Genomic DNA, 14,960 nt, shown 5'->3' on the forward strand with positions numbered 1-14,960 from the left:
TACAGTTCCAAACAATATGCCATATGTCTTCACATTCATGTACAGTGTGCAATGAATGATGGGCCTTAGCGATGGCTTGTCAATAAGCAGCATGAGCAGGAAATAAAGAGACCCCCGCTCTCCCCAATAGGCACCAGCATAAAGAAAGGTTGGGTGGTGGGGAGAGATCGGGGTGAGCAGATAGATCATAGTAACAGCCAATAATAAATGGATCATGCTTCTATGTTTTTAAAGTCACTGGCAGCTGTATTGAATAGAAAACCTTGTGTGGGGGAGAAAATAGAGGTTTATTGATCAGAAACAGCATGTCAGATGGAGTGGTTGGGGTGTGGGGAGCAGAGAGCAGTGGAGAGGCAGTGGTGGAGTTGAGGCCTGTCATACTGTAGGAAAATGATGTTCTTGCTGAGTTTTCTATTTCACAGACAACTAGAGCCTAACCTTCTACATACGTTTCAAGCTTCTCGTCCTCCACCGGTGCTATGTGTACTCCCAAAACACAAAAACACAGAAAAGCCAGGTCGCAGCCCTTAGGAGACACATTAGTCCTACTTAGAGCAGCTTTGTTGTGTGAAAGGCACAGGGGTTATTCTTGGTTGTTTTTCTTTTAGCATATTGGATAACTGTAAGGTAGATTCCCATGTGTGAACACTCACTACCTCTGCAAACAGAGAATTATCTAGCTTTTTATGACTTTTTAAATACAACTGACAATGTAGATTCAAGTTTAAACTTTCTTTTCTCTGTGATTTGATCAGGAAAATGGTAGGCGCCATTCCTTGTCCATAAAACATTTGACATGCTGATAGTGTGGTGGTGGTTTGATGTGCAGAAATGGCTGTATTTATTTTTTTAGTTGCCCTTGCCAAGCTGGAATTCCGAAAAGGATTTTCTCTCATTTGTTTCTCCTTCTTTCCTCATATTATTTTTCATTTCTTTTCTCCCTCTCTCACACACTCCAAAACCCCAGTCGTATGCAGACTGGGTTCCTGACCAATTTAAACAGAAAGGTTGTCGGCAGCTAAACACCAGCTAGCAGCAATGCTGTGGTCTCTGCAGTACTTTCTCTGTGGCCACACAATTAAGGATTTAGGTGTGGCAATAGGAAGAATGTGGAAATTGGATCCTCTTCGTGTACACCCTATAAACTTTCTTTCTGTTTTACCCTTATTATTTCCTAAATTCAACATGTTAGTCTTCCTGTTTCCTGCCACACTTTGATTTACCTGATTCTTCAACTATATCTTTTTCTTTATGTCTTCTTACTTTTTATCTGAAATGTGCTTTTCTTTTTTCTTCTTTCCCAGATGACTTTCTTATCCTCCTAGGTTATTTAGTTCCTTCTCTATATCCTCTTTAGACTTTATTCTTATACGGTACATTGCAAGTGTTTGTATGTCTTGGACCTTTTTACCTTTATCCTTCCAAACACAAACTTTGATATATGTTACTAGAAATTTTACAAGAAAGAGCAACAGAGTGGTGCATAATTATGAAGAGGCAGAAAAAAAAGGCATGTTGCGGATTGATTGGGGTGCCAGTCCTTCATGGCTCCTTCTAGATCTGGTTCGCTGTGGATTGCGGATATCTGACTGGCACACTGGAGACCTGGGGCATTTGACCTCATTGATCATCAATAACTGCTATTGGCAGTTATTCTACTAGGCGTTTGTGTGGGAACCTGGCTCACATGGTGACTGGGTTCTGGCTTGGCCTGTACTGAAGGACAAGATGGCAGGATGGGATGATGGGGTTACAGTACCTTATTGCTCTCCCTGGTCCTATGGTTCAAATGTGGTTTTTGTATCTGCAGGGGACATTAATATAATTGAGGAATTATGTACATTTTTACGATTCTTTACAAAATAACTCCTATAAAAATATAACTGGTGAATGGTTAATAACTCTTGGATGGAAACTGTAACATTGTTCATGGCAGAGGCTGTCTGCAGACAAGTGTGGGGCTATCAGTGACTGTTTCCTATCAGCAAAACAGAGGAAACAGGGAGGTATGGGGAACCTCGGGGGGTAATGGCATGACGTATACTGTAGCTGGAGGGGTTTTCACAGGTGATCTGTGTTGTTGTATGAAAGGAATAGGAACAGTTCGCAATCTAGTGACTTTGCATAAATTGTTCGGCATTGGCTGAAGTATGCTGGGGCCTTTGCCCTAAACCTAACCATTACCAGTACATGTCTAACCCCAAAATCTAAAACAGCACTTCTTTTTATGGGACTTGGGCTTTGGGCCATATAAAGAGCAGTCAGTCCCCACAGTGTAGTTTGTATTAGGAAAACGATCTTTACAATGTATTAAATGCAATGCCACAGACACACATGCACGCACACCTGCATAGGGATCAATTTCAAATGTATGCAACATTTAGATTTTTGTTCATTAAGAATTTACCAATTAGCTGACTTACAGTGGGTAACATTTAGTGGTAATTTGTTTAGTGGTAAACAAATACTGTGAATAAAACCATGTATTACTCAAATGAGCTAAAATTATGCATCACTCAATTATGCTAATTCAGTCCATCAAATGATCTCAATGAAATGCACTACATTTACCTTTGAAATTAACTATAAACTCATCCTGTCTTGATTGCACATCAATTCATCTCTGTGGACTGAACTCATTTGTTCTCCCCCAGTCAGTCTAAAAAAGGAATGTAGGAAGATAAACATTGGAGACAATGAAAAGGAAAGTTGGAATTAAAGGTCTGCTCTCTTAAGGCTGAGAAAAAGACAAACAATGGGACAGATTAAAACCAGCGTAAAAGTGCAGAATTTAAAGTGGATCACAGTCTGTTTTAGCTTAATCATCCCTCGATGCAGGTAATAAGCATCAATAAATTTCCTTTTTGCTGGAACTCGAGACATAGTGTAACAGTAAATTTAACTGAAATTAAAGTCTGTTTTTTTTAAAAACTCATTTCTTCTTCCAAGGTTTCAGTTTTTACAACCTGAAGTAAAGCTGCCAAGTCTGTCTGGAGCAAAAAATCCCTTGCCAAAATTGTCTTTTTTCCCCCACAACACAAGTTTGGCTGTGTGTATTTGGACACTACATGAATGTCTTTCATTGTCTTCACACTATCTTTCCAAATTCTCAGACATACTTCAACTTGCCATCTGTAACCTGTGAGACAGCAATGGGAACCTATCCATCACATGAGATCTCATTGGGTCCTTCCTGTTACAGGATTTGTGTACATGTGGTGTGTGATTGTATGTGTTTTCACAGTGTTTAAAGTCTGTTTTAAAAAGATTTCACTGCTGAGCTACACTTTATAGCTAATAAATTATAGTGATGAAAGAATTTAACCATGTAAAATGAAATAAATATATATATGAAGAAGTTCTAGTAGAGACAGATATTCAAAGATGCTGAACATAAAGAAAACAATTAATTACATATTTGTTATAGCCCCTATTGTAATGACAGTACTAATGCAAGTGATTGGTTTATGTGGGGATTTTTAAAGGTTTATTATAACTTCTAACCCTCACCCACACACACACACACACACACACACACACACACACACACACACAGACAGACATATCTGCATCCCTTCAGCGGCATCATAATGCTTTTGGAATTACTTTCTTCTGAAGGGACATAGGTCAAAGTTGATGGGAAGATGAAAGAAGCCATTTACAGAAAAAATAATGAAATAATGCAGCATTTTCTTTCAACTAACAAATATGGAAGGTTATTGAGCAAGAGTGTGCAGCTCTGCATGTCCCTCATTCAACTTCCAAGGAAACACATTAGAATGATGCAAAAATAAACAGGTACAGATAAGGTCAAACTTCCCATGGAACAGTAAAGATGTCTTGGTAATGTATCTCACTCTAAAAAAAGGTATGAGTTGTGAAAGAAAGATGCACCAAATTAAAACATTATGTTGGCTTTGTTCGATTGACTTAAGTTGGAACAGCTTTTTATAGCTATTAATTTAGCTTGCCCTGTTGAGAGGCCTTTTACTACAACTTAGTTTCACATTTTACTGTGAAATGAGAAAATAAGGACACTTTGTTTGATTTCCCCAAATGTAACTGAACCAAAATTGTCCCAAACTGGGACTTCAGGAGTGAGTTTTGTTCTGAACTGCACATTTCTTTTCACACTTCCAAGCTAAATGTTACCATATCCACATAGGTGCAATAGAATAGTATACGGTTTTTTCAGCTATGATCTATTAAATCCAAAACATGAAATCCCACCGTAAGACCCACAAACTTTCAACATAATTCTCCAAACTGTCACCAACTTATGATTGATACTCTATAAAACATGTTCATTCATCACCTACAATTAACTCAATTATCTTTCCTGGGATTGGATGCCGACAAATCACAGTGGTCGATGGGCAGATAGCAATAGACCAGTGGGGGCATGTGGTCAGGACAATATGAGACACCAGACAGATAGAGCCATCCTTCATGCTAAGTGGGATTGTCCTGACAAGGGCTGAGATAGACTCTGAGGTGTTATAGACATTTTTGCCTTGACTTCCTCTGGCCTGATTGAGAATGTGAAGCAGAAAGTACACTTGGGTCAAACAGAGGCAAACTCATTTGGATCAGAAGGAATAAAAAGCAAAATAGGTGTGAACAAATAGAGAAAAAAACCTAGCCAAAACACCTATGCCTGAAACATTTCAATGTACTCAATTTTGAAGCACAAAATAAAATGTAGATGCAGAAATCAGAGAAAAAGGTGCATCGCCAGGTGGTCCTCAACCACCCCTCCTGCCGTATTCCAGTTATTAATTAAATGCTACTCTAAACAAATGAGACGTAAATCTTGATCTACAAGGAACCCTTTATGTGGTATTAGTGAAGTAGAAGTCACTTGCACACCTATCTTTTTGGTGATTTTATTTTTCATGTTGATGTGTCAGTAAAAAGCAGACTAACAAGATCAATTAAATAGTTTACAGGTAGACTAAGTTTAGTCTATGGGATTCTGTTGGTGTGAGTGTTGGCATGTCTGCATCTGTTTGCATGTCACTGGGAGGCAACTCTGTTAGAGAATGGCTGCCTGTATAAGTAATTACAATTAAACACTACACAAGCTCTAATAGTTGTTTATGATTATTACCTAGATTATTTAAGTACTTAAATATGGGGCGTGCCGTAGTGGCTAGCGCGACCCATATTTGGAGGCCTTGAGTCCTCGACGTGGCCGCCGCGGGTTCGACTCCCGGACCCAACGATATTTGCCGCATGTTTTCCCCCCTCTCCTTCCCTGTCTCCTGTCAGCCCACTGTCATATAAGGGACAATAGAGCCCACAAAAGACCCCCTGGAGGGGTAAAAAAATAAAAAAAATACTTAAATATCAGTATTTTGTGGAGAAAAAATAAGGTTGTTAAAGCGAAAATTGACCCAGACCAGCTTATGACCTTGATTTAATAGACATCCTAGCAATTTATTGCCAAGCCTAAATTTTACCTATGAGGAAGATTTTGCATCTCATTTCACTTGACCTGAACAATGGCCAGTTTACTGGCTAATTAGCTTTTAGCTACTCTACTGGATGACAAGCAGTTGAAGTCACCCTCAAAGCTGATGTGGATCCTGTACTGTCTTTCAAATTAGCATTTTAATTTTTGTGTTTCTTTGATGGAGATCTTTAACGCTGTACGTTCCTCAGTATGTAACAAAACTAATATGTTCACATACAAGCAAAGAAGGGGAAAAAGCGCTTGTGTTTGATTTGTTACTCAGAGACCGACAGCCCTGCAGCAACAGTGCAACACTGCTTGAGACTTTGAATGGTTGAGGAAAACAAACGGAGAAAACTGAAAGCAGCAGCGTAAAGACAAAACGTGGGAACAAACACAGAGAGACAGGGCAGATGAAAACACATGAGGTTTAGGGGATTTCCTGAGGTGATGCTATCAATAAGTTTAACAGGTCCTCTCAGTTTTACTGTCCCAACATAGGGTTCCCACCATGCTGCTACTCATAAAACACATCATCGACTCCTTCCTTTCCCCCTGCAGACTGCATTGATGTTGACGGATGTTAATTTATGCTTGAGGATGAGATGCCTCACAAAAAGAGACACTTTATTAGTTTTAAAGCATGTTTGAGAAACAAAGATTTAAACAATTGCAAGGCCTTTTTTTTTACTTCAACACCTTTTTACGAAGAAATATTTGAAACTAGCTGTGCATCAACAAGTTTGGATTTTTAAATGCTGCCATACCTTTTGCATAGCTCAAAAATTAAACAATGTCATCTAGATGTAGTATGTTAGATTAGAACTATTAATTTCTTACTGTTGTATTAATCATCTGAAATCTGTAGACTATGTCTTGTAGTTGTCAAATTTGTACCAAAATCTCTATGCTTGGCTTTTGTTTTTCCTTATCCAGCAGCAGATACGACTCTGATTACAAAATTTGACAGATAAATCAGTAAAAGTCTATAAAATTCAAATGAATATGTCTTGATGGCAACATGTAATTTTGTTTGCTAAAATATTTTTATTTTTCATTGCAAAGACTTTTGTTTATTTTTATGCGTCTTACCCTGCAGCAACACACTTTTGTTTCAACTGACAGTTACCACATTATTGAAGCAGCCATAATACTTTCCATTTGGATTTTATTAACATTATTGATTTGTAGTTGTATTCAGACAAATTTCACATACATTTTTCTGTTTTCTGAAAGAGAACAAAATAGAAAACAAAGAAAGATGACTAAACAGAGACTGAAAGGGAATCGAAAAATAGAGCAACTGAAAAAGTGGGGGAGCGAGGAGAGAAAGTGAAGGGAGTGTAAGTGAGGTTGAGGCCTGCGGTGGATTGTGGGCTGGGGCTGCTGCTGTCTCAGCATAGTGAGCCGACGGGTCTAGCCTGAGGTGATATGTTTTCCTCAGGAAATATCTGTGGAGGTTTGTAGATCTGGAACTGGGAGCCCTGCCGGTTGCGCTCAGCCAGGGATAGTGTGAGTGGGGGAGGTTGGGGAAGAACCGCGGTGAGGGCTAAGTGCTGCCCCAGGAAAAGACTCCCTTCCTGGGGTAAAGTGAGCCAGGTTCAATCTCAGAGGTCCAACATAACGTGGGTTCAACTGTTCTCATTCAAGGTGTATGTGCTGCAGGTATTTTGTGGTTAGTTGAAATCTGACACAAACCGTTGCGATTTTGTTGCACAGATTATTCTGATATTTTTGGACAAAAGGCCATTTCTTTCATTTCTTTCAGATGAACATGGGCAAATTTCCTTTTTCCATTATGGAACAAAAGCTAACAAACTGTCTTGACAAATTTTTACTGAATATTTGACTTTGGAGGATTATGCTATATAATATGTAATGTTAAAAAAATTATAGATTAATGGGTAATGGATATAGCGAAAATTAACCCTGCTGTGGAATTTTACTTATTTTACAGTTTTATATCACATGCAGTTTTATATGACATGCATGCTCTATTTTTGTGTATAGACTGATTCTGCCAACAAATACAATTCTAGTTTGTGAAAAATAAATTAAATAAATTAACCACAAATACTTGGTGTGAGGCTGTCCAATTAAAGAAATCATACAACTTGCAAACAAAGTTTTTACATATTAAAATACTACTACCAGAAACTATAAGAACCTTTGGGGAAAATAGCCTGTATATTGTATGATAAGTAAATGACAGGAATTTGATGTTGTTTGAAATTAATTTTAGTGCTTGCTTCCTGATACAAAAAGTGTGCCTAACTAATAAGCTAATATCTTACATGCTTAACATTATCAGTTGTATTTTATTGTTTTTTCATATAGAGGGCATGTTATATCTAAAACATTCACAAGAGAAAGAGTCAACTGAGAAACAAAATGCATGCTGTTCTCTACTGAATCTGCTAAAATATCCATTCTAAAACACCATCTGATAAACATATGCTTTATTTGGTGTGACTCCACATGAGTTGAGAGGATATGGACACTCATGTCAGATTTATAAATTGCGTAAAAAGATTATAAATCAGCAGAAGTCAGCATCCTGTAATTTTACTGTGTGCAGATTGCAGCAAATTACTCTGGAATTCACATTTGTTGATCACACAGGGACAGTGGGAGATTATGTTTGTATTGCATTCTTTCAAACATAATCAACCCGGAAAGGCAAACATATGAACGTGGATGAATGTCAAAAGTGATACACATGCAGACATAGACTCACACATGCAGACATAGACTCACACACACAGCATTCATTGATGGTGTTTTAAATTTTAGAAAATAAACCTTTTTATCATCATACAAGAAACAGATGTGTTTCAGACTACCATATCCACCAATTTGTTATACAAGTACACCAGTAAAGAATTTCAGCATCTAAGCACAGAATACCATATTTAAATATTTTTGAATCACACTTATTTTTGTAGATTAATTCAAAATGCATATGCCATATTTTGACTGCTTTCACAAATTTAACATGCATTTTTTGCATCACATGTAGTCTGTGTTACATTTCTACTGGTAAATATTTAGTGGCAGGGCTGCACAGTGGTTTCGTTATTAGCACCGTTTCCTTGAACCAAGAAGGTCCTGGCATGGGGTCTTGTGACTGGAGTTGGAGTTGTTCCACCTGAGCACGCCTTTATTCTCTCTGGGTACTTTGATTTGATTTCCGCTCACAATGCATGCATCTTATGTTATATGTGCTTTGTGTCTTTATGTTGCCCTTTCATACACTTGTGGCCTGTCCAGGATGTCCCTTTCCCCAATTACTGCTGGAGACAAGAATCATAAATCAATCAGTCAAGTTTATTTGTATAGCACATTTCAGCAACAAGGCTGAACAAGTGCTTTACATCATAAAAAAACACAAAAATACAAAGTCATAAAAGACACCACACACTAAGAGTTACATTTTGTCAAGTGTTATTGTTACATATCAAAATGTTGGTCAATGTTTAATTCACTATGGTTCAAAAGCAATTCTAAACATGTGGGGTTTTGGTATAGATATAGAGGAACTCGGTGTTTGAGCTGTTTTGCAGTTTCCTGGAAGTTTGTTTCAGAATCATCCTAGCTTTGACCCTACAACGAGAAATGGAAGTAGACAATGGATGGATTTATATTTAGTGTCAATTACTAGTTTCACAGGTATATTAGATCACATTTCTTAATGGAATTATTAAAAAATAATCTGAGTTACATTTTATGAAGGATTATGCTATATAAGATGAGCTTTAGGTGAACTCGTACCATATTGGTCTGCTCGGTCATTAACACAGCCTATCTAGAACCCAGAGGGGAGAAAACATGAAACTTTTTACAGGTTTATTACGCTGTCTGCTTGCTGTTTGAGCTTAAACTACAAGTTATTTTCAGGCTTAATATTATCATTTTTATTTCCTCACTGCAAATATCTGCATCGAGAAGGCAATTTTTACAACTTTTAACAGTGTATCCATTTAATTTAAATAAAAAGCACTTATTTTTGTGAAAACTTGTGATCTGGTGGCCATGATAAAAGCATAATTTTCACTCTAATTTCCTCATTCCTCCTCGTTTCTATGAGTTCCTAGAACAGAAAACATGTTTTACTTGTTGATGGGGTGTTGTTTATGTGAGTTCCTTTTTTGAAATCAAAGCACAAGAATGACTCAGTGCTTGGCAAATACTCCTGTCCTGCTTAAACAATACCACCAGCCAGTAAATAGGAAACTTTTGAGAGCAGGACTAATGGATAAATTGGAATAATGGGCTGGTTGTATATCTGTTCAGTTATGGTTTTGCATGTACCAGAAGTGTGCATAAGTAATTATGTGTAATGTATGTAAATGTATATGTGCATTTAGTTTATCCAGTGCTGGTTCTTATCTCAGGAGAAGACAGAAAACCCAAGTTCGTCTTGATGAATATGCTCCAGTGTTTGAAGGAAGCAATGTGTGTGTGTATGTGTGTTTTGGATGGTGTGTAGAGGAAAGAGGGAGGAGGGGGTAGTTATTTTAGAACTGTCCTGGCGGAAATGAGACAGAACCCAAAGAGGATGCAGATAGGGTTGTCAACTCATGCACACAAACAGACTCATGCACTTTAACAATTGCTTTATAACATGAAAAAAATGCAAAGCTACATTGTGGTTTGGTAGGATTTTTCCACAAACAACAAAAAGATTCTAATACACTCACCCAAATGGGCACACATGTGGGAAACCCTTACATTTCCCCACACTAACAAAGCACACACAAAGAGAGCTACTCTGCCAGGATCTGCCTTGCAATTTCCTCTCAGCCAAAACACTCGTAAAGGGTTTCTGAATTTGTCCATCTGAGATAACACAGTTTAAAGAAGTGGACATCTGCTACTTTTCTAAATCAGTTTACAGATAAGCTGAAATAAGCAACTGGTTAAAAGTTGTGTTTTATTAGGTGAAATAATTTTCTATGTAGGTGGCTGATATTCTTAGTTCATTCAGATGTTTCTTTTTATTTGCGTTGAGAGAGGGGACCATAAATCTCTACCAAAAAAGTCCAACTGGTGGAGCTTTTTCTCTAAAAATAAATTGCTTCTCTTGCCAGAGGTGAGAGGGCTACACGTGTGGTCTAATGTCTAGAAACAGCACTTGCATCACAGTAGGAAAGTTGGGAAAGCCTTTTTTCAAAGTGTATAAGAACTCTAACAAGTTCAATGCTAAAGATACAGTTTTTCTGAAAGAGCAACAACTTTTCATGCATGCTCTGAAAATTCAAAAAGGGTAGTTATCGAGAGTATTTGCTTGCAGTCAGACGTTTGAGAATAATCCCCACCAGCATCTTTTCATATCCCGTCCAGCATCATAAGTGGTGGTCAAACCACAATGTTTTCTCGGGGTGGTTGGTTACACTGTTCTCCACCCGTGGTTGCTAGACCATGGCAGGGGAAGAGGCTTGTTCAACATGTTTCCCTTCCACCAAAAAAGTGTGTTCACTCCCTCTCTCTTCAATACCACCCAAGTGTTGGGTAGTGTATGACGCCAAGTGGAGGGAGGCAAATATCGTTTAGAGTGAATCTTGTGACATCACATGATTTACACTACTTCAAGTATAGGCTACCTTGGTCCATGCCCCAAAATGTAATTCTTCCTCAAACAGTGGTGGTCTGTAATCTGGGAAGCATTAGTAAAATCCAGCCAGGAGCCAGAAAAATTTGGTCCTTGGTTCTTCAGAGCAAGACACATTAGAAGGATGACTTCCTGAATAGCTACTACTCTTATTTTTGTTGCTATAACGGAATTTAGATTTGTTTGACTGATATTGAATCAAATGTTTGTGTTGTTTCTAGATGTAAATTCTTTAAAAAGTTATGGTTAAACTTTTTAAAGTCTGTTTAGACATCAGATTTTGTAAGAACAATAATCAGTTCTTATGTTTCCAGTGACTGACTGATTTTCAAATGCAATACAAAGATGGCTTGATTGGTGAGAATTATTATGCACTCATAAAAGAATCACCAATCTGAAGTTAACATTGGCTACTAAGAACATTTCTGTAGATGTTAATTGGAAGAAATAATCTTAAAAAAGTATTATGCTTTACTGTCTAGGGAGGCCTAATTCCTTATCTTAAGAGCTATGATCCTGCAATAATTGAATGCATTCCCTCTCTAACACTTCTGAATTAAATGACTGAATTCCTTCACCAGCATGTCATTCAGCTCTAGTTTTGGTAATGGCCAATTTGTTTGATTCTGGGATTGTCCAACTTAGCCATAGTTTGTGTGATTCTAAAATTAATACCTTTTTTATAGTGTCAGATGATAAATTATATTTATTATTATTATTATTATATTTATTTATAACAGACTGTTGTACCTTGTAAAACCTTTTATTAATGCTCTGGTAACCTTTTTGCCTGCACTGTATGACTGATAAACGAAGGAGGCTAAGCAAAACTATAAAAACAAATATCACATGTTTGAAAATTAGCAATGCTTTTACAAAGTTAAAATAAAAATCAATAAGAACAGTCATAGGGAAAACCAATCACTTTCTTGTCGAAGTGACCCTATGGAAATCCAGCGTTAATTATTTTCCTATGATCACAGATTAAACCATGATGATGTTTTGGTATTGTTACTGTCGCTTCAAAAGTTAAACACTTGGTCATTTGTTTAGATTTGAAAAGCCATGCATACAAGTTAACATCAGCAAGTTCCTCTGATTCTGCCTGGATGAAGATGAAGCCACTGACCAGATCTTACAGGAATCCCAACAGAGTGCAGCCTACTGCTTAGAGCACTTATATTTGTAACGTGTATGTTTTTCTAACCTGCAGTTTGGTGATGCAGGCTTTTTAAAGTTAATACCTACTTAAATGAACCAAACTGTGGCATCAAGAATCCAATTAATCATGAACTTATCCCAGTCCATGTTGTTGATGATCAGTGTAGTCAAATCAATTGATATCCAATCTAAATATAAAAATAATAAAGGACTGAGAGTAAACTAACGTAAAATGAGTTAGAGCTATTTTAGTTGTCACTTCATCATCATTCAAGGCACGTTAATCACTAACTCCACTGCACTGAAAACATGAGTCTTTTTATTACCAAGAATGCCTGTGACCTCCATAGAACAGCTCTGGAGATAATGGTAGATTCTCTTATTTTGATGAAGGAAGTCAATTAATTCATAAATACTTCAGCACATTTACAGTAAGGCAAGGGGAAGATGGCTATTGATTGATCCCACTAACATCATAGTCTTCCAACTCCAGCTAAGCAGAGTGCTTTAATGAGGCAGAAGCTTTTCTTAACCACGAATGGTTTAGTCAGAAGCAGATAAAAACATAATGATTTTTACCCATGCATAACGGGGTTTCAAGGAGGTGTTGGAGTACAGCAATCAGTATTCACTGGCCATTAGTGGTCAAGTTTCAGCAATAAAATTAAAATGTTAACACTTCTCCCCCATAGGGTTTTTATTCTAAAGTCAACAGCTGAAAGAATAAACCCGCTAAATAGAAAATAAAATGGAAAAAGGCCATAATGGAAAGAGGGCGAGGCCAGACAGCACCACATTCCTCTGTCCTGACCTTAGAGAAAATTTTGTGAAACAGCAAAAAAAGGTGACCTCATTCTTTTTGTACCAAGGTGGTCACACTATAGTGACCCAAATAGACCGAGGCCATTACAGAACTCAGCATTTCACAGGAGTAATTTCAACACATCAGCCACAACAAGAAGTGATGATTCAGAATCTATGAAAAAAGATAAAAAGTACTGCAGAAAGAAAAAAAAAAAGATAGAAGGTCCTCATCACTTTTCTTGTCCATAAGAACCCAGCCTCCATATTTCATAGCGTCTTGACAAGGAAATTGGTAATTGAACAAATTAGTTTCAGCAAAGGAGGATGAAACAGTTCCATTGGAAATGGTTTTCCTGTCAGGAAAGTTCAAGCTGGAGCTATTACTCGTACTTAGGCTTATGAATTACCGGCAGCCAGGCAATATCTCAATAGAATAAAATATGAATGCACTTTGAGGCCAATTTTATGCTGTTTAAAAACCCCACTCAGATAAATGGGTGTGTGAAACACTTCTAAGGCCGACTAATGTGCAAAATATTGAGCTAAGTAATTGCAGCAGTTTCATCAATATGTTTAGGAAAGTAGATCATTACAGTGAAATGTGATTAACAGAGAAATGATAGGGGTGGTGTGGTAAAAAGGCATTATAGGGCATAGAGGGAAAATAAATTAAACAATATATACTGAATAATTTACATAGGGCAGTTTATTGTTGATTAAAAATTGAAGAGAATTGTGTATAATGATTGAGCATGGTGCATTAATGCCAACTTTAGAGGGTGTACTAAAGAACATAGAATGTGCAGCCTCTTTAGTAACATGATAAATAGCAATGAAATTATTTTTATAAAATAAAATAAAGTAAAATTATTTAACATGCCTTATAAAAGGAAAAAAAAAACAGATATCCTTTTATTTTGCTTGGTCATATTTCAGCATTACCTTGAGTAGAGGAAGGAATGTCTATCAACATGGATTTTAGTGATTAAATATACAAAGAAAAACTGTCACACCACAGATTGACGAGTTCTGGCTTTTATTGAACAAGCAAACACCTTAGTAATGTTGATATAACCTTTCCATTTTGGAAAATTATAAAATTTGAAGTTGAAATTAGATTATTGTTTTTGTGGCTTTTGACTTCTTTAAATAAAATTTAAAAAACTCAACAGAAAAAAAATACAACACCAGTAAAACATGTTTTCAGTTCTTTATTTATTCAATATAGTGGGCTTTACTATTAATCAATCCATTTGTAAAATACATACTAGTGACAAAATTATATACAGTAATCTTGACTGATAAGTGTGTGCATTGGTGTTCATGTATGTGCTTGTGTAGACAGGCAGGGGCCATTTATTCTCCTCAGGGCCTCCTGAGCAATCAGTCCGTCAACGCAGGTGGAGCCTGGCTAATTTCCCACCCTCCTCTCCTCCATCTCTCATTCCCAAGACTGATGCTTTGGGTAATAAGGCAAATCAATACACTTCCCTACAGCCTTCCCTGTCCATGCAGTCCCAAGACGTAATCAGCCATTTGTCATTTGGAACACCACTTGTCCTTATCAGGCATCACTATCTTGTTTATAAGTGAAGTTTCCGTCTCTCCTCCATCCCCCCCATGCAAATTAAAGTCCCCACAAATTGGAAAAGCAAGAAGGATACAGTGATAGTACTAATATAAATTACAGGTGTTGACAAATTAAATTATCTAAATACTCACACATGTGCAACTAGCATGGTAAGTGATCACCTGTGACTTCTGCTATATGCTAATATAGAAACGCAACACATTGTAAAATGAATTTGTACACCATATCAACTTGCATCCAGAGGCCCCCAACTTCCAAAGAGTGATGAATAGACACAAGGGTGCATTGTGACAGGTTACACATGCACAGCAGTGTTGAGATCTGCACGGAGAAATTAA

This window comes from Xiphophorus couchianus, chromosome 9 (genome assembly GCF_001444195.1).
Source record: "Xiphophorus couchianus chromosome 9, X_couchianus-1.0, whole genome shotgun sequence".
Taxonomy (NCBI): Eukaryota; Metazoa; Chordata; class Actinopteri; order Cyprinodontiformes; family Poeciliidae; genus Xiphophorus; species Xiphophorus couchianus.